Genomic DNA, 20,770 nt, shown 5'->3' with positions numbered 1-20,770 from the left:
GTCTGAGCATGTTTATTGGAGGACGTGGAATCTGAGTAGAAACTTGAAGGATAAATTGGCCTTTTCCAGGGTTGAGGATCAAAAACAGTACTAGTATGAGGAAGTGTGTGTGAAGACACAGAACAGAAAATAAGCACAGAGCATTTGAGAGAATAGAGCAATGTGGCTAGAATGGAAGGAGTGGGAATGGAAATGAGGAGGGATAAGACAGGACAGTTAAGTTGGAACCAAACTGAGGAGGAACCAAGTCTATGTGAATAGGAGAAGGATAATGTCGTGGAAAGAGGTCAGGCTTCAGAATTGTACCATGATTTGGACTCTTGTCCCCATCACTTACTGGTTGTCTGGCCTTAAAATCACTTGACCACTCTAAGCTTATCTATTTTTATTTTTATTTTTTTGGGACAGAGTCTCGCTCTGTTGCCCAGGCTGGAGTGCAGTGGTGCGATCTCGGCTCACTGCAAGCTCCACCTCCTGGGTTCACGCCATTCTCCTGCCTCAGCCTCCTGAGTAGCTGGGACTACAGGTGCCCGTCACCACGCCTGGCTAATTTTTTGTATTTTTTAGTACAGATGGGGTTTCACGGTGTTAGCCAGGATGGTCTTGATCTCCTGACCTCGTGATCCACCCGCCTTGGCCTCCCAAAGTGCTGGGATCACAGGCGTGAGCCATGGCGCCCAGCCGAGACTTCTATCTATGAATTAACACACAGTGAAAAATATCCTTCAAAAATAATGGTAAAATAAAGACATTTTAAGTCAAACAAAAGCTGAGGATATTAGTCCCTAGTAGACCTGCACTACAAGAAATACTAAAAGGAGTTGTACTAGCTGAAGTAAAAGGATCTTAGAAGCACAGAACTTCAGGAAGGAATGAAGACCACAAGAAATGGGACATATGCAATTCAATATAGAAGGATATTGACTTTTAAGGGGTTTATAGTGTTATAAACTAAGTAAAATATATGAAAATAGTAGCACAGAAGTCAGGAAGAGACAAATGCAGTTAAATTTTTGAAAGGTTTTTGCATTGTTTGGGAAGTAATAAGAGTAATAGGGTTAACTTAAAGTTGTTAGAGTTGCACTGTAAAATCTCTAGAGTATCCAAATATTATTAAAATAGAAAAAGGGAAAGGTAAAAAGTAAATAGAGGAGATATACTTATTTAAGTTTTAAATCTTTAAGAAAGAAAGAAAGAATACTAATCTACACAAAAAAAGATAAGTGAGGGAATACTTCTCAGCCCATTTTATGAGGCCAGTAAACCCTGATACAAAAACGTGATAGGGACACTAGAAGAAAGAAATATTACGTGCTACTCTCTCAAGAACACAGACACAAAAATATTAAACAAAATATTATCACATCAAATGCAATGATAATAAAAATATTACACCATGACCAAATGGGGTTTATTTGAGAAATGTAAGGTTGGTTTAACATTCAGAAGTCAATCAAGGTAATTCACTATATTAATCAAATGAAAGAAAAAAAAAACATATGGTCATCTCAGTAGATGCAAAAAAAGGACAAAATTTAACACCCATTTATTATATATTTCTTAGCAATCTAACAGAAGAGGGAAGCTTTTAAAGATTAGAAATATCTCCCCAAAATATACCACTTCAGCATAAGGCTTATTTTGAGCTAAAGACAATTGGGGAAAAGCAGATACAAGAAAACTCTCTGTACTTTCCCTATTTTCCTAAAAGCAGGGCATACATATACATGAAAGTCCTCCCCTCTCAACCAAGAACGCCAAAAGTAAATCACCAGATAGAAATGACTTTAGACCCTTATCAGCCTGGAGACAGCAGCAGAACATCTACATAACACACTCAACTAGCATTTATCTACCATTAGTTTCCTGTATATTTGCCTTCCTACAATTTCCTAAATGGTAGGAGACTCAAAGTCCTTTTCTTTTGTCTTGTCACTTCTCTAAAAATTTATTATTCTTTGTTGAAGATGTTGTATAAGATGGAGTATGAAGCTATCTCTGTGAGAATTACTTATTTTCTGGGTATCCTCCAGGTCATACGTAAGATATACATGTTAATAAACTTGTTTGGTTTTCTCTTGTTAATCTGTATTTTGTTTCAGAAATCCCAGCCAAACATTTTAGAAGGGTAGAAGGGAACTTATTTTTCCTCCCCTATACGCTCATGGTTAGCATCATACTTATTAGTAAGAGTGCTTTCCCTCTGAAGTTATGACTAAGACATGCTGTTCATTATTACCACGTTTACAATTAACATCATACATAACAGTATGAAGATGCCCCATCCCCCAAATTTGAGAGTAAGACAATGATGTACAGTGTCATCACTTTTATGAAAGGTCCTAGCTAGAGCAATAAGGCATGAAAAAGTTTATGTAGAAGATGTAAACATTGGAAAAGAAAAAGCAAAATTGTCTTTAATCTCATATATTCTGTACCTTAAAAATATCAAAGAATATACAAGCTTTTTTTGTTTTGTTTTGTTTTTGTTTTTTTGAGATGGTGTCTTCCTCTGTTGCCAGGCTGGAGTGTCGTGGTGCGATCTCAGCTCACTGCAACCTCCACCTCCCGGGTTCAAGTGATTCTCCTGCCTCAGCCTCCTGAGTAGCTGGGACTACAGGCATGTGCCTCCACACTCAGGCAATTTTTGTATTTTTAGTAGAGATGGGGTTTCACCATGTTGGCCAGGATGGTCTCAATCTCTTGACCTCGTGGTCTGCCCGCCTCAGCCTCCCCAAAGTGCTGGGATTACAGGCGTGAGCCACCACGCCTGGCCTATACAAGCTATAAAAATTAATAAGTGAATTTAGCAATTAAAAGGATATAAAATATAAGAACAATATATTGAAATAAGTTTTATTTTGATACTGATATAAGGTAATCTAAAATTAATTATATTTTTGTATACTAGCAATAAGATTAAAAATGAAGTTATAGTACTATTTACAATAGAATGAAAACATCAAAGATTTAAGCATGATACAACAAAACATAGGCAAGATCTATTCACTGAAATCTATAAAGTATTTCTGAGTGACATTAAAGAAGACAAAATAAGTAGAGAGATATAAAATGTAAAATTATTGGAGGACAGTATTGTTAAGGTGTTCATTCTCACCAAATTGATCTATAGATATAAGGCAATGCCAATCAAAATCCCACCAGGGATTGTGTGCATAATTTGACAAGTTGATTCTAAAATTCTTGTGGAAAACTTAAGGACCTGAAAGAACCAAGACAATTTGGAAGAAGAAAAAACGTGGGCAAACATGATGAAATTTCTGGACTTATAATAAAGGTAACTAACACAGTGTAGTGTTGGTGTAAGGATAGGCACACAGACCAGTGCAACAGAATGAAGAGTCTAGAAATAGATGGACATATAGATGGTCACTTGACTTATAACAAAGATGCTATTGCAAGCCAATTCATGAAGAATGGTCTTTTCCACAGTGGTTTTGGAGCAACTGCTATCTTGAAATAAAAGTAAAATTTCAGCCTACCTTATCCCATGCACAAATAGAAAATAAACTAAAATGTAAAGGGTAAAACAAAGGCTTGTAGAAGGAAAGAAACATCAGACAATAGATGCCCAACCCTGAGACAGAGAAAGATTTGTTAAACAAAACACACAAAAGCATTTGTTTTTTAATCACAAAAGAAAAAATTAATGTTGTGTGTCATTAAAATTAAGAGAATAAAAATATAAGCCCCAAACACGGAGAAGATATTAAAATTACTATATCCAACCAAGGATTTATACCTAAAACAGAGAGAGTGCCTACAGATCAATCAGAAAAAGACAAAAAACCCAATAAATTGGTCAAAAGACTTGAAGCTTTACAAAAGAATATCCAAATGGCCAATAAGCATAAGAAACTGCTCCACGTTAGTAATCATCAAGAAATACACATTAAAACTATATCAAAGTTTTAACTTCAATGTAATTTACACTACACACAAGAATGGCTAAAATTAAAAGCACTGATAATGCCAAGTCATGGCAAAGAAATAGAACATCTGGAATTCTCAAATATTGCAGATAGGACTAGGACTGTAAATTGGCACAACCACTTTGGAAAACTGTTTGGTAGTACTGTATCTACTAAGGCAAAGTACGGTATCTACTAAGGCAAAGTACTGTATCTACTAAGGCAAAGTACTGTATCTACTAAGGCAAAGTACTGTATCTACTAAGGCAAAGTACTGTATCTATTTACTAAGGCAAAAACAGGCATTTACCCTGTGACCCAGCAACTCTATTACTAGTTACATATTCAAAAGAAAAGAGTACATATGTCTATCAAATGTTCATAACAGGCTGTGTGTCACGGCTAACACCTGTAATCCCAGCATTTTGGAAAGCTGAGGTGGGTGGATCATCTGAGGTCAGGAGTTTGACACCAGCCTGGCCAACATTTAAGAACCCCGTCTCTACTAAAAATACAAAAATTATCCGGACTTGGTGGCGCGTGCCTGTAATCCCAGCTACTTGGGAGGCTGAGGCAGGAGAATTGTTTGAACCTGGGAGGTGGAGGTTGCAGTGAGCCGTGATCATGCCACTGCACTCCAGCCTGGGCGACAGAGCGAGACTTTGTCTCAAAAAAAAAAAAAAAAATAAAACAAGTTCATAGCAGCTTTATTCATCACAGCTAAAATCTGGAAGCAACTCAAATGTCCACTCACAGAAGGGATAAATTGTGTTATATTCAGGCAATAGAATACCATACAGCAATAAGAAAAAAGTGACCTACTGATACATGTAATGATATGGAAGAATCTCACAGACATGATTTTGAGTAAAAGAAGCCACACCCAAAAGAGTACATACTATATATATATACTGTATGACTCCATTCATGTGTAGTTCAAGAGCAGGTGATACTAATTGGTGCTGAAAAGGGTCAGAGTGACGGTTACACCCGGGTGGAGGGTGAGTGGTATTGCCTGGGAAAGAGCTTAAAGAGACCCCTTGATGCCAGGACTGTTTGCTACCTTAATCTGGATGGTGGCTACAGCAATAGATATTAAGCAGACACGATATTCTGGGTCCCTGTCCGTATGAGGCAGACAACAGAGGCGTGCGTTCCTGCAGCTTACATTCTCTTAAGGAAGCCGGATAACAACTTTAGTAAGGCGTTGGGTGCTGTAGTAGAGGAACTAACGGTAGCTCTGGGCATATGGAGCAGGGAGAACTCAGGTATTTCAGGGAAGAGGGAAGACTTCTTTGAGGAAGAGATGGCTCAGCTGAGAATGATAAGGCTTTAGGCAGAGGTAAGAGGAATGGGAGGAAGAGAACATTCCAAGCAGAGGGAATAGTATGTGCAAAGACCTAGAGGTGAGAGAGTGAGGCACGTCCATGGAATTAAAAGTTCCATATGGCCAGAGTACAGGGGAAAAGATGAGGGTGGAGGGGTGAGGCTGTGGGGGTCAGCAAAGGTTTGCTTTCCAGCTTGGGAGGCTGAGGCAGGCGGATCACTTGAGTCCAGGAGTTCCAGACCAGCCTGGACAACAGAGTGAGACTTCTACTCTACAAAACGTTTAACAATTGGCCAGGAGTGGTGGCGCATGCCTGTAGTCCCAGCTACTTGAGAGGCTGAGGCAGGAGGATTGCTTGAGCTAGGGAGGTTGAGGCTGTGATCCAGCCACTGCACCACAGCTTGGGCGACAGAGCCAGACCCTGTCTCAAAAAAAAAAAAATAAAAAAAAAAAATAGGTTTCGGATTTTTCAAGGACACTGGGAAGCCATCACATGGTTTTAGGTAGGAAAGAGTCAAGATCAGATTTACATGTTGAGAAACGACTCAAGGAGCCTGAGAAGTTGAAGTCCTTGCGGGTGGTCCAGGTGCGAGTCGGCGGAGGCCCCAGCCAGGGAAGAGGCAGGGAGCTGGGGCGCAGGGCATTGACGGCAGCGAGAGAGTGAGGAGTCCAGCTGAAGACCTCATGATGGAGGATGAGCCCGATGGAGAAAAGGTAAGGCTCTTCCAGAACTCGCCTTCATTTTAGCCCTGTTAGGAAAGGAACGTAGCTTCGGATCCTAGAGGGGGCCAGGCACCTGCAGTGTTGTGCTGTTTGAGTCCGCATCCGAATTTCCAGTGTCCTTTCCTTGCTCCTTACTTCCTCCTAGAAGGAGCCCTATGCTCCTAAAGTCTTTTGGTGCTGAGCCTGGGCAGTTTAGTTTGCTGAACTCTCGTCAGTGGAGTTAGTGGGTGGTGGTTTGGAAGGAGGGAGACAGAGGTGGAGGGCTTGTTTGAATGCACCAAGCCTTGCAGGCTTTCCTCCTCCCCGCGCTGGCCAGGTAGGCTCTTTTCAGTTCCTGATGAGGCAAACGAGAACAAAGCAGTCGAACAGCACCCATGATCGACGATACTTTGGGGGCGGCGTGATCAGAGGATTCCCCTTCCCGGGAACTTGCGTCTAGTCCTCTGACGCATCCTAGTTCAGAGTGGGTGCAAGGGCATGTGGAGTCCACAGCGCCCCCTCGCCCTAGGCGGGGTGGAGACAGCGAGACGACGCCCATGATCAGCTGGTTACAAAACTCGAGGAATAAGTTTAATATCTATTGGTCTGCAAATCCGGAGACCTTGCGGCCTCACTGGTCCTCCTTCCCTCTGAGCTATCTCTACACCCAGCCTTCGATTAGAAGGAGATTCAGAAGCAGAGCTGCCCGCAGCGAATACTTTTAATGCCCGGGCCGGGAAGAAAGCGGGTTAGGATCTGATCCCGCTGAATAGAGGACCCAGGAGCCTCCCGCCCCGGGTGCTCTGTAGTGCGGGGGCGCGCTGCGCGCTGCGCCTGGGCGGCTGGCGGCGGCGGCGGCGGCGTGGGCGCGGTGATGCAGGTGTGACACCCGCCGGCGCCTGCCTCCGCCCGGATCGCCCAGCTCCGCGTTAGCCGGAGCTGCACGCGGGGCTGCCGGGGCGGACGCTGCTCTGCCTGCATCCGGAGGCGGCCGCCAGCGGATTTCCCACCCAGGTAGGGGACGGCGTTGCTCGCTGCGGTGCAACCGACCCAGCCGGGGCGCGGACCCCGCGTGCGCCAGGGCTCCCAGACTCGCCTGCCTGGGCTGAAATAAACACGCTCGCACAGCTGAGTGCTGTTCATAGTAAATGGCACAAAAGACCGGAGAGTCTTGGGAAGCCGGCTCAGAAAAGCAAGGACTTGCCCGCTCCCTGGAGCTGTGCGCTTCTTTGAAAGCGGCCTCCCCAAGGGCTGTTTTAAAACCCTGTTTGAACTATTAGCGCCATAAGTAGTTTTGCAACTTATAAATGTCAGGCTGCTGGCATTTATAGCTCCGTTTCCATAAGCTTCCTAGCAGCTGCTTTTACTTTCAGTTACATTCTAGTAGATGGATTTTGTTATTGTTGTTGGTTTGTTCTTAAAGAACAGAATTCAAACGTGCTTACACCTGGTGACTCTTGGGGTTTGTGAGTGTGTATTTCTGTATGTGCAGGGCGCCCTCCGTAGGCGTGGGAGCCGTTTCTTAGGGACACAGAAGGATTTGTTTATGGACGGGTTTTAGCGCAAGGGAAGGAAAATGACTTGTTTTGCAGGGATGGGCTAGCCAATGCGTTTAGCCAGGGAGGAGCAAGGCACCGCTGTGTCTTCGGCAGACGGGCGGTAGAAATCTCTGCTGTCCAGGGTTCAGCAGGGCTGATGAAATACAATCCTTTATCTGGAAATTACAGATGCAAATTACTCCGTTTAAGGGTAACTTAACGTTGGTGTCTTGGGCTCTGATAAGAGCAGCCCCAGTGGGGTGGGGTGGGACGCTGGGGGATGCTTGCTGGCTTTCTAGCCCTTGGGGAGGTGAATGTGGGTGGCTTTGGGGCTCAGAGAGTGGCAGGTGAGGGGTGAGGAGGGTGCATGAGGGAGGACTGGGCACTGTAGTGGGCTCAGCGGTGGTTCTGGTCTATGCTGGTCTCCTCTGTGTTTCCGCTTCCTGCCCTTTCCAGAAGAGGTGACTTGTTCTGCTTGTTCCAGTTGGTGCAGTAGGTACAGGCTCGTTCTGCATCTTTCTTGAGTCAGCAAATACTTACTGAGCACTTAGTATTTGTCAGAGATGGGATTAGTCCTTGGGGATGCAGAGATGATGATAACAATGTCCTGGCTCCCTGAGGTTCACACCTGGTAGGGGGAGAAGCACTCGTAATCAGGAGGTGGGTAAGTTCATGATGGTGTTGGAAAAGAGCAGTGAGAGCAGAGAGGAGGAGGAAATTGATAGTGGCAGTGATTAGTATAAAAATGAAGCCCTCATGGATTAGGCATGGCATGGATTTCAGCAGGGACTGGGTCGCTGTCTTGGTTCTTCGGTCTGGGAGTGACCCACATGACTCTCCCACACCATTGCCATCACTGCCACTGGGTGGGCAGAGCTTTACAAGTCTCGGCTGGGCTGGTGTTTGCAGTACGTGACTAGACCCCAGTAGGCACAGGGTGACACCCAGAGAGGAGCACACGCAATACAAGTCAGACTTTTAATTTTTTCCTTTTTTAATGAATGGTTTTCCTGAATTCCAGGACTATGAAGGTTTTGAAGCAGCACTTCACAAAGGCCGGGGCTCTAGAAAATTCTGAGGGAGTTTCAGAGCAGATGAACTTCTGTCTGCTTCTCCCTGGGTCCCCGACCTATCTGTTCTTGTCCCAGCCCAGTTCGAAAGGAAAACTCTCCCTTCATTTTCCCTAAATGGGTGGAATAAGGGAAAACTAAAGCTGTTACTACCAGTCTTTTCTGGGAGATGAAAATCCAATTTCAAGGATGTTTCTTCCTGGGCCAAAGCTGTGATGGGTGAAGAAAAATGATAGAATGGAAAGCTCTTGTGTTATGTATTTGCCAGAGATGTGTGTTACATGTGCCTACATCATCATTAAGGTATTTGAAAAGCAGCGTGTGCTACAAGAAGCATGAGCGTGGATGCTCAGACAGACCTAGGTGAGTGTCTTGGGCAAGTTACTTAGCCCCTCTTTGAGCATTAGTTTCCTGATCTGTAAAATGGAGACAGTAATAGGATTCTTATAATAATTAAAGAAAAGGTACTTTAAAATATTTACCCATTGTTACCCGATCATCATATATAACTTGCCTGGCACAAAGTAGGTGCTCAAGAAATGGCAGTTCATTCATTAAGTTCCTACTATGTGTCAGCCATTGCTCTATGTGTGGAGAATACAGACAAAACAACCAAAAAAGCCCTCTCTCAAGGAGCTTAAATTAATGAGAGTGTGTGTGTGTGTGTGTGTGTGTGTGTGTGTAAGATGATGGAAGAATAAGTATAGAGTGTATCAGCTGATGAGACACTGTAATGGAGAAAAATAAAGCTGGCTGAGAGTACTGGGGAGTGCTGCCAGAGGGCAGGGTGGGGCTTGTTATTTATTTTTATACAGCTTGGCCAGGGAAGGCTTTTTGGTAAACGACATTTGACCAGACATCTGGGAAAGCGAGGGAAGAAGCCAGGGATTCTGGTAAATGACATTTTACCAGACATCTGGGGAAGTGAGGGAGGAAGCCAGGGGTTGCAGGCAGCACCTGCAAAACCCTGAGATAGGAGAGAGATGTGTTCCCAAGAGACCCAGAAAGGAGGCCACGGAAGCTGCTGTTGAGTCAGACACCAGGACAGCAGTAGGACCTGAGGTCATAGGGGCAACACGGCAGGTCTTTGAGATATTGCCTCTTAGGATTCCTATTTGTCACTATGATGTATATGCTGAGTTATTGTTTAAGGAACTGGATGAAATCCTAAACTGTGTGTTTAGAAGAAGGTTGGTTGGTAGACATAAGTACCTGTGGTCATTCGGAGCATACACGAATGCGGCAAGCAGAAAGCATAGGTCTTTGCAAGGCAACAGGAAGCACAGGAATTAAGGAAACTGTGGAACGTAACATTCAGATTTCTCCCATCTGGATGGAGGACTGTGTTTGTGCTTCTTTTGAATCTTAGTATTATGATTTTTTGTTTCCTTTCCCCCACACTAAAAGAAAAGGTCATCTTTAGCAAACAGGCCAGCAGTCCTTGCTAGATATTCTTTTTTCTTTGAGAATGAGAAGAGTTTCTATGATCATGGAAAAGTGTCGGGATCATCTGGAAATATGCTGACCTTCAGTGTACCATGGAATACATTTACATAATATCATATGGCAAATTTATTTAAAGCCTCTATCTTATAGTCTTAACATAAAGATCAGTTTGCTGCTCTGCCCTTTGGAAACTTTATTCCTCTAGAGAAAACATGGTTTGGGGATTTGAGAGCCTCATCACTCAGCTGTCCTTGGTGCAGAAGGGCTACTGCAGTGTGTTCCATGGCCAGAAATGGGGCTGGATGCCTGAGAACCTAGCCAAAGTTTCTGTGAAATAGAATGAGGTGAGGCTGGGTCAAGGTCAGAGAGTCTGGGTGGGTGTCCCCAAGTCCACCTCAGAAGGCAACATTTACTTCTGTGAATTTCCCCCATCCAATATCTGGCTTTTAGTATTGCTGCCTCAGAAACCTGATCTGTCTTTCCGGGCCACGTCACAGTGAGCTTGTTCACCTGCATGCCAGCTTATTGATTTGCAATGGTTGAGACGCTGTGTGGCTTGGCTAGTGGGTCTTCTTCCTGCAGACCCCTGTCATAACAGCCAAATCACAAGGAGAAGGTCTCCTGAAGCACATTATTCAGAGCAAAGCAGCTTAGATGCCTACCCTAGGGACTGATTACATGCTTTAGGGCCAATCTTGCCAAAGGGACTACAGACCAAACCGCCCCTAAACTTAGTGGCTTAAAACAACAGCCATTTGTTATTTTCTCACATGTCTCTTGGTTGACTGGGTAGTTCTGCAGATCTGAGTTTGCTTGCTTGATTTCAGCTGTGCTTGCTCATGTGATTTTTTTGGTCTGCTGATGGAGAGTCTGAGGGCTGGCTGCTTTAGGATGGCCTCAGCTGGATGACTTGGCTCTACTCCATGTGGTCACTCATCCTCCAGCAGGCTAGCTCGGTATGTTCACATGGTAGTGGCAGGAGGCCAAGAGAAAGTGAAAGCTTGTATGGCCTCTTGAGGCCTAAGCTTATAACTGGCACTCCGTCACTTTATCTTTGTCTAATGACAAAATTAAGATACAAGATAGCCCAGAGTGGAAAGTTAGGAAAATAGACTCCACTTCTTGATAGGAGGAGCCACATAGTCACATTGCAAAATGTATAGATACAGGGAGGGAAAGAACTGAGACATTTTTGCAATCAATCAATCAGTCTACCACAGGGACCTGAATGTTTATTTATTTATTTTTGAGATGGAGTTTCACCCTTGTTGCCCAGGCTGGAGTGCAGTGGTGCGATCTCAGCTCGCTGCAACCTCAGCCTCCCAGGTTCAAGTGATTCTTCTGCCTCAGCCTCCTGAGTAGCTGGGACTACAGGCGTGCACCACCATGCCCGGCTAATTTTGTATTTTTAGTAGAGATGGGGTGTCTCCATGTTGGTCAGGCTGGTCTCAAACTCCCAACCTCAGGTGATCTGCCCACCTCGACCTCCCAAAGTGCTGGGATTACAGGTGTGAGCCACCACACCTAACTGGGACCTGAACATTTAAAGTGCTCTTGGCTAGGTTTCCTTTTCTTCTGGACTCTGCTTGAATGGGCAGAGCCTGTACTTGCTCTTGTGACTGTCTCTTTTTCTGTGTTTCTGTGGTTGACCATCTAGAGATGTATGTATCTTTAGATAAATCATTCATTCACTAAATAAATATTTATTGAGTGGTCTCTATTGCCAGGCATGCTATAGGAAGCAGACCCATCTCATGAAGCATTCATTCTAGTTGAGGGAGACAAATAATATGTAAGTAAATAATATATGTTTTATATCAGGTGATTAAGGAATGTTGAGCAGGGAAAGGAAGATGGAGGGGTGCCTTGTTGCATTGGAGTGGGAGGGTAGGGTAAAGTGAAGAGTGGGTATTTTATATAAGGTGGTAGGGTGACATGAAGGAATTGAAGGAGTGAGCCAGACAGTTATCTGAGGAAAGACATTTCCAGGTAGGGAGAACAAGTGCAAAGGCCCCGAGGAAACAGATAACTGGCATGTTCCAGGAACAGCAAGGTGGCTTATGTAGAAGGAACTGAATGAGACAGGGTGAGCGTGGGAGAAGAGATCAGAGAAGTAGCAGGGAGCCAGCTAATACAAGGTCCTGTAGGGCCTTGTGTAGACTTTAGCTTTTTACCGTAAGAAAGATGGGACACCACTGGAGAATTTTGAGCACAGGGTACTATTAGCTGATTTATGTTTTCCAAGGATCCCTTGAGCTTTAGAGCTTAGTATAGACTCTCGGAGGACAAGGGTGGAAACAGGGAGATTAGTCAGGATGGTACTGCAATGACCCAGGTGAGAGAGTGTGGTGGTTTGGACCAGGCTGGATAGTACTTAAAATGGTGAGAAGTTGTAATCCCAGCACTTTGGGAGGCCAAAGTGGGTGCATCACTTGAGCTCAGGCGTTTGAGACCAGCCTGGGCAACATGGCAAAACCCCAACTCTACAAAAAATAAAAAAAATTAGCCAGGTGTGGTGGCACATGCCTGTAGTCCTAGCTACTCGGGAGTCTGAGGTGGGAGGATCACCTGAGCCTGGGGAGGTCGAGGCTGCAGTGAGTCATGATAATGCCATTGTACTCCAGCCTGGACAGTGGATTGAGATCATGTCAAAAATAAATAAAAACAAAAAAAGATGGTGAGAAGTTGCTAAATTCATAAAGTAGGCAGGATGTGTGGATGAGTTAGATACTTAGGGTATGAGAAAAAGATGACTTAATGAATTTTGACCTAAGCAGCTGGATGGAGTAGCACTTTAGTGAGGTGGAGAGGAAACAGTGATGGGGTTTAATTGGATATCCAATGGGAGATGTTAAGTAATTCATTTCATATGAGAGTCTAGAGTTCAGGGAAGAGTTTCGGGAAGGAGACATAGGTTTGAGTATCATTAGCATGTTATTTATTTTTCCATGAGCCAGGTCACTGCTGTATCACTAGTGCCCAGAATATTGTCTGGCACATTGTATATACTCAATGGATGTGTACTGAATGAGTGAATGGAACCACTTAATTACTAGAGTTGACTGTAAATCTTTGCTTTGGTGGATCTTGAAGTGTAACTCCTTGAAGTTATTTCCTTTCTTTACAAGGTCTCATGGGAGCCTTATTGTGGATCTCATGCACTAAAAAGAGGCTTTAAATGTGAAGGCTCCAATTGCTTATATCATACAGAAAGCAACGTGTGGTGACAAGTAAGAAAGAGGAACAAGTGGAAACCAAAAAATAGCTCATATTTTCAAAAAATGAGAAAAGATCCTTTAGAGGGAGGTGGCTGAAATTCAGGGGTGTGATGTTCTCGGGTTATTATTGTACTGCTCTTAATTTAAGATGAGGCAGAAGCAAGGAAGAATCTTGAAAGGGGAGAATTTTATTTAAATCAATTTATGCCGAGTGTCACCAGCTTGCTTGAGAAACCCCACATCTACAGTAGCTTGCATAATGTGTTCCTGTTTATAAAAGGAAGAAATAGGGAATAGCCTTCATAGGAAAAGGGGAGGGCTGGAATGACTTCAGCCTCAGGCTGTGGGTGCTGTCCATTTTCTCCTCGTGGTGTGGCTGATTCTATATAAGTTTTGTTTTCAATGATGTTGGTGAAGGGAGTGAAACAAGAAAAAGCAGGTACTGCTATTGAAAGTGGTTGTGTGTGTGTGTGTGTGTGTGTGTGTGAGAGAGAGAGAGAGAGAGAGAGAGACAGACAGACAGACAGAGATGGAGAATGTGCCAGTGGCGGAGAAAAAGAACCAAATCCCAGAAGGAAATGTGAGAAAGAGACGCAAGCTGCCCTTCATTTTTACATGTGGGTACTAGGCCTGACCACATGGGGCATAGGATGCAGCCGTGGGCTTTAGCATCAGACAGAACTGGGTTTGCACTCAGACTTCATTACTTTGTTTGTTTGTTTGTTTATTTATTTATTTATTTATTTATTTGAGGTGGAGTATCATTCTATCACCAGGCTGGAGTGTAGTGGCACAATCTCAGCTCACTGCAACCTCTGCCTCCCGGGTTCAAGCGATTCTCCTGCCTCAGCCTCCTGAGTAGCTGGGACTACAGGCGCGTGCCACCACGCCCTGCTAATTTTTGTATTTTTAGTAGAGATGGGGTTTTACCATGTTGGCCAGGATGGTCTCGATCTCTTGACCTTGTGATCTTCCCACCTCGGCCTCCCAAAGTGCTGGGATTACAGGCGTGAGCCACCGTGCCCGCTAGCTTTCTATGTTTTTTGAGGCAGGGTCTCACTCTGTCAACCAGGCTGGAGTGCAGTGGCGTGAACTCAGCTCACTGCAGCCTTGACCTCCTGGGCTCAAGCGATCTTCCCATCTCAGCCTCCAAAGTAGCTGGGAATACAGGCATGCACCACCATGCCCGGCTAATTTTTAAATTTTTTTGTAGAGTTGGGATCTTGCTATGCTGCCCAGGCTGGTCTTGAACTCCTGGGCTCAAGCGATTCTTCCACCTTAGCCCCCAAAGTGGTGGGATTATAGGCGTGAGTCACCATGCCCAGCCCAAGCTTCCTTACTTTCTAGCTGTGTGAACTTGAGCACATTATTTAATTTCCCTGAGCCTTGGTTTCCTCAGTTGTAAGGTGATGACGGTGGTGTGGTGTGGTGGTGGTGATGATGATGATGATAGTAATAATACCCAAGTGTTCTGCAGTCCCCTTCATGCTCCTGGACTTGGAACCATGTTGGTGTAAATATTGATTAAAGGATTACCATACCAGCGAGGGACTTCAAGATTTTATGTGAAGGGAGAGTTGAGAATTTGATGTTCACAGTGCCATTTAGAAGATTATTTGCATGGGGCCCATAATGTTCAAAATTAGACAAAGGGACAATAATAAAATGTCTAGCCTTATGGGCTAGACATTTCAAGGTGCCTCAGAGGAAAACTAACCTCCCTTCTCTGCAATAAGCCAGTCTCCTTAGTTCAGTTCTGCAATGTCGCGTAGTTTGTTGGAATTCCATGATGAAAATTTTGGAGTCATGTGTGGTATATAGATGCAGAAGGTTTCCTATCTGATGCCTTTGTGGCTCCCACAGAATCCACTGCATGGTGTTCTTCTGGAAAAGTCTGTGGTTCTTCCTGTTCCAGGCACATAGCAGGCATACAATACGTATTTATTAGATACATGGTGAATAAATGCTGCTGTGGTTTCTCTGTTGGCTGTGGCTCTCCTGGTTGCTCCTCCCAGCCTGGGCAGGAGATCAGCAGGTAAGTGACAGTGATGAGCTAAGTCTTTGGCAGGTACTCAGCAGCTAATGTTACCCTCTCTCCACCACCCTCATGCCTTGGCTAACATTCTGACATCCTCTAGATCAAGAATCATATACTCAGCTTTCCCTTTAAGCCCCCAGTTACATCCTCAGCAAAGCCAAAGCTCCCTTGCTGTCCTGACCTTTGATTACAGGTAACGCAACAGTGTCTCCTGACTTAGCAACAAAGACTCACACCATGGGTTCCCTGCTTCAGCTCCCACACAGAAGCCTGTGGTCCCATTAAGTCTTCCTGTTTTCTATACACACTTCTGCTCCACCCACCTCCTGTTCCCTTCAGTTGTTAGAGCTTGATTCTGTATGGTTTGGCAGGGGAGAGAGTAGCATTAATTTTCTTTTCACAAAAGGCAATTGAAAATTCTCCCCTAATGGATGACTGTCTAGCTCCTCAGAACTGAACTTCTTCAGGAGGCAGATAGGCCACATCCTTCCTCCTGTGCCCATTTTACAGATGAGACATCTGAGGCTCACAGAAAATAAATTACAGACAAAAGTACCCTTGGAAAAGTGGATGCACAATCTCATTTGTTTCCTGCCAGCTCTGCATAGATGCAAGAGAAGGTAATTTTTCCAGACCACTGGGGCATTCTTGAATCATGGATGTCTGCACCCAGAAGTTGATTGTTGAATCACAGGTGTCTGGATTTGGAAGTTGACTGTTCAAACTGGGAGCTTGGTGCTATTAAGTACTTCTTATGTCAACCCCAGGTGATATGTGTGTGGGCAGGCGCTCTAGGCTCCCAAAACTCATCTAGGTGTGATAGGTGTGATTTACAATTCTGTTTTCATGATCATTTCATGAGAGAAACCTGCAAATGAACACTGCTAAGGAGATGGAACAGAACACTTAATGGTTCTGTTAATGGATAAATGAGCTGTCCATCATTACTCCTGAGTGAGCATGATTTGTTTTAATGAATATTTCACGGGCAGGTTCCTTTTCAGGTCCAGAATACACTCAAGGCAATGAAGACCTTAATTGAACTGTAGGATCTTACAGTTTCAGAGCTTGAAGGGAACCTAGAAAGCAGGGAATCCAAACTTTTATTCAAGGAAGGAAATAATTAAAAAAATTTTTTTTGATACATGTTCTTGCTCTGTTGCCCAGGCGGGAGTGTAGTGGCACAATCTTGGCTCACTGCAACCTCTGCCTCCTGGGCCCAAGCAGTCCTCTCACCTCAGCCTCCCAAGTAGCTGGAAATGTAGGCGTGTCCCACCATACCTGGCTATTTTTAAATTTTTTGTAGAGATGAGTTCTCACTATATTGCCCAGGTTGGATTTCCCAAGCAATCCTCCAGGCTTGGCCTCCCAAAGTGCTGGGATTACAGGCATGAACCACTGCATCCACCTCAGAAATAGCTTATTTGAATGGAAAAAAGAGCTGTCTGTCATTACTCACATTACAAATCATGCTCACTCAGGAGTAATGATGGATAGCTCATTTATCCATTAATGTGTTCTGTTCCTTCTTCTTTTTTTTTTTTTTTTTTTTGAGACGGAGTCTCGCTCTGTCGCCCAGGCTGGAGTGCAGTGGCGCAATCTCGGCTCACTGCAAGCTCCGCCTCCCGGGTTCACGCCATTCTCCTGCCTCAGCCTCTCCGAGTAGCTGGGACTACAGGCGCCCACCACCACGCCTGGCTAATTTTTTGTATTTTTTAGTAGAGACGGGGTTTCACCGTGATCTCGATCTCCTGACCTCGTGATCCACCCGCCTCGGCCTCCCAAAGTGCTGGGATTACAAGCGTGAGCCACCGCGCCCAGCCTGTTCCTTCTTCTTAGCAGTGTTCATTTGCAGGTTTCTCTCATGAAATGACCATGAAAACAGAATTGTAATTTATAAGAAAAGAGGTTTAATTGGCTCATGGATTCATACAGTAAGTTAATGATGGAGAGAGGATCAAAGCTCAGGTCGGGGCTGTAGCAATGTTAAGTTCGTATGAGAAGGCCAAGAGAGAACAGGAAAACGGGGTGTGGGTCCCCTACATTGTCATGCTTAGAAACCCTCTGAAATGGCACAACTACTTCTCCCAAGCAGGTGACAGCCTGGTTAGGCCCCTCAACAGCCTCCTCTGATTGCTCAATCCTCTGCGATTTTCCCTGCCCAGCTCCCAGAGCCCAGGCCCAGTGAGGGTGGCTCCTGTGTTGTCTGCCATCCCTGCTCTGTCGCACTCAGAATCTGACCGTGGCCTCTCGCCTGATCTGGGGTGTGGCAGATGGCGCCGAGGAACGGAGCCCAGCTGGCACGTGGGAGGCTCTGTGGGAGACGAAGAGGCACTGTGGGGTGGCCTGCCCTAGGCAAAGTGCTGGGCCTGGGAGATGGGGCTGGAGAGGTCATGGGAATGTCAGGAGCCTCTGTCCTTGGCCCTGGAGGGCTCAAGGAATTTAATTCCACCCCTAGCACCATGACAAGTGACGAACACATCCCATACATGCCGGTGTAACGGTCTGTGAATTAAATGCAGCCACTTTAATTTTTGTTTTTTAAAGCAAAGCATAAACATGAAGCTTTAAGGAAAGGAAAGCTATAGGGTAGCAATGTAAAGGCAGTAGCTTGAAACTTAAAGCAAAGAAGAGAAACTCAAATGGGACAATGGAGAAGTAGATGAGGAAGGGTATATGAAAACAGGGTGGGGTGCTGAGCCAACTTCTCCTATTTCCCATGATGGATAAGGCTTTTTTTTTTTTTTTTTTTTGCTGGCACTGCCCACGTCTGTGGCAGAAAATCTGTGCTGGGCTCCCACCCTCACATCACAGGAGTGGTGGCCGCCTGCTTCTTCAGTGGCCCAGCATGCAGCATCTTGGGGCACTACAGAGGGCTGTCAGAGGCCAGGCTAGTCCTATCAGGTTTCTCAGTTTCACCTGTGTCACTCCCAAGTTTATGTCTTGTTACTTTCAGCCCTTTTCCCCTAGACAAGCAAGGCCCCTGCTGGCTGGCTTGGCCTTCCAATCAGTTCCTGGATTCTTGAGCAAACTCTTACCTTCTTGTGGTTCTTTGAGATGGTGCAGGGCAAAGAGCCCCAGAGCCTGTCTGCTTAGGGCTCTGCAGTAGGGGAGCTCATTAATTAATACTTAGAATACAAGGTGGGGAGGTACACGCTGAGATAATTGGGGAGTGTGAGGCTGGAAGCCGTTGCTATTGCTGTATGAGGAAAGAAGACGGGGGGGCCAGGGAAAGCTATTGGACAGGGGAGGGGATATTGTCTGATAGCCTTGAAGGTTGGGCTGTTGTGGGGAGGATAGGGAATGGTTTCAGGAGAAGCATATAGACCTGCAAATGCATGGTTGATTTTGGAACAATAGGGCATTTGGTGTATTTGTCTGTTCTTTTATTGCTATAAAGAAATACCTGAGATTGGGTAATTTATAAGAAAAGAGTTTTAACTGGCTCATGGTTCTGCAGGCTCTACAGGAAGCATGGTGGCATCTGGAGAGGCCTCAGGAAGCTTTCAATTATGGAAGAAGGCAAAGAGACCGCAGGCATGTCACATAGCAGAAGCAGGAGCAAGAGAGAGAGAGGGGAGGTGCCACACACTTTTAAGTGATTAGATCTCATGAGAACTCCCTCACTATTGCCAGGACAGCACCAAGGGGATGGTGCCAAACCATTCATGAGAAATCTACCCTCGTGATCCTATCACCTTCCACCAGGCCCCACCTCCAACACTGAGGATTGCATTTCAACATGAGATTTGGGCGGGGACACACATCCGAACTATGTCATCTGCTGTGGCCAAAACACGGGGTCTGAGGTGGTATTGGCTGGGGGTGGGGTGAGGGTTGGGTCGGGTGGGGATAGGGAGAAGGGGGATGGGGAGAAGTTTGGTGAGAAGTAGCAGGACGCCCACTAGAATCTCTTGTGGGTTTAAATGTTGTCACCAGATGTGCCAAGGAAGAAGAAGCTCGAGAACCGTGGTGATCCAGAGGAGCTGGTTGTCTTGGCTCCTGAAATGCTCCTGCAAATGTTGAGGTCGCCGCTGTCCTGTGCTTCAGCCACGATGTGTGGCCGGGTGTGAATTAAGCGGATCACAAGTTTGGTTTGATCTTGGTCACAGATCTCCATCCAAATAGAGAAGCAGTCTTGGAAACTGTGATTGATGTCTGGGAGATGCTCTGAGGCACAGAAAGATCCCAGAGAGCATGGAAAGCATTTAAGGAAGAAAAAGCTTTTAGGTTGTCGTTACCCAAAACAAATGGAGTGGAAAGTTCTGTTTGAAAAAGATGAGAGAGAAGCAAGGGAATCAGGGAAGCAGGATTTGCCTGTACTTCTTGGGTAGTTACCTGGATTACATAGTTCTACCCATAACTCCTCAAAGACTCACTGATTAGGGGATTTTCCTGCTTTCTCTTTTTCCTCATCATTTTGGATACATTAAAGACATATTACAGACCATCTAGAAAATAGGACAAAGAAAAGGAAAACCTACTTATAATCTCCACCATTTATGTAGCATTTTGAATTCTATTCTTTCTCTTTTAGAGACAGGGTCTTGCTCTGCCACCCAGGCTGGATTACAGTGGTGCCGTCATGGCTCACTGCAGCCTCAAACTCCTGGGCTCAAGAGATCCTCCCACCCCGGCCTCCTGAGTAGCTGGGATGAAAAGGCAAACACCACCATTCCTGGCTAATTTTTATTAAATTAATTTTTTTTGTTTTTTGGAGAGATGGGGTCTCCCTATTTTGCCCAGACGAGTCTTGAATTCCTGGCCTGAAGCGGTCCTCTCACCTTGGCCTCTCCTAAAGCAGTGGGATTACAGCGTGAGCCACTATGCCTGGCCCAGATGTAGTCATATTAAGTATGCAGTTTAGGAGCCTTTGGCAAAGACCAGCTGGCTTCATTTCCTCCTCCTCCTGGGCACGTAGACTACATCTCCAGGCTTCCCTTACAAGTGGGCGTGGCCATGTAACAGTTTCCTTGATGCGGTGAGAAAGGTGTGCTCTTCCAGGCTCCTTTTCATCTATTGGCTGCCCCTGCATGAGGCTATCTCAAGTGCGAGAATAAACTCTGCCTATGCTAAACTACTGACATCTTAGAGTTTGTTTGTTGCAGTAGTTTAGCTGACTTTCACCCACACAGAAGCTGAAATTTCAATGAGCGATTTCTCATAAGCTTATGGGAACACGTTGAGGGGGATCCAGAGGCATGTTTCTTGATAACATAAAGATTAAAAGGTTATAGCTGAGCTGTTGGGTTGCCTGTAGCCTGGGCGCTCTTTAATAGAGAAAACGACTGGGGTAAACATCCAGTTTTTTTCCTGTGATGAATATACCAGGAGCATATATATCTGAAAAGGCTGAAGTTCAATATTTTCCCTTTTCTTCTCTCATTGTTTCTGACTTCTACAACATAATAGGAATATATTGTAGAATCCCATATCATTTTTAAACCAAGAGGTTCTTTCTGATACAGGTTACATAGCCTCAGACAACTTTAACTTCTC

At 44.9% G+C, this 20,770-nt stretch overlaps 1 protein-coding gene across 7 annotated transcripts in view; it reads left to right on the top strand.

Annotated features, from left to right (window-relative positions):
* The first annotated feature begins 5,902 nt into the window (after positions 1-5,902).
* The window catches only part of LOC116463661 (synaptic vesicle glycoprotein 2B), a 195,402-nt gene continuing 180,534 nt past the window's right edge, over positions 5,903-20,770 (top strand). For 2 of the 7 annotated variants that reach the window (XM_032146862.2, XM_058434799.1), the window contains exon 1: positions 6,838-6,975. The gene's annotated coding sequence lies outside the window, so the exon portion shown is untranslated. Of the gene's footprint in view, positions 5,974-6,837; positions 6,976-7,010; positions 7,711-7,734; positions 8,933-20,770 lie in introns of those variants that run through there. The other 5 variants (XM_032146866.2, XM_032146865.2, XM_032146868.2 and 2 more) reach the window with 5 other exon arrangements.

The sequence above is a fragment of the Hylobates moloch genome, unplaced genomic scaffold (genome assembly GCF_009828535.3).
Source record: "Hylobates moloch isolate HMO894 unplaced genomic scaffold, HMol_V3 SCAFFOLD_47, whole genome shotgun sequence".
Lineage (NCBI taxonomy): Eukaryota > Metazoa > Chordata > Mammalia > Primates > Hylobatidae > Hylobates > Hylobates moloch.
This window is presented reverse-complemented; position numbering and strand designations above follow the sequence as displayed.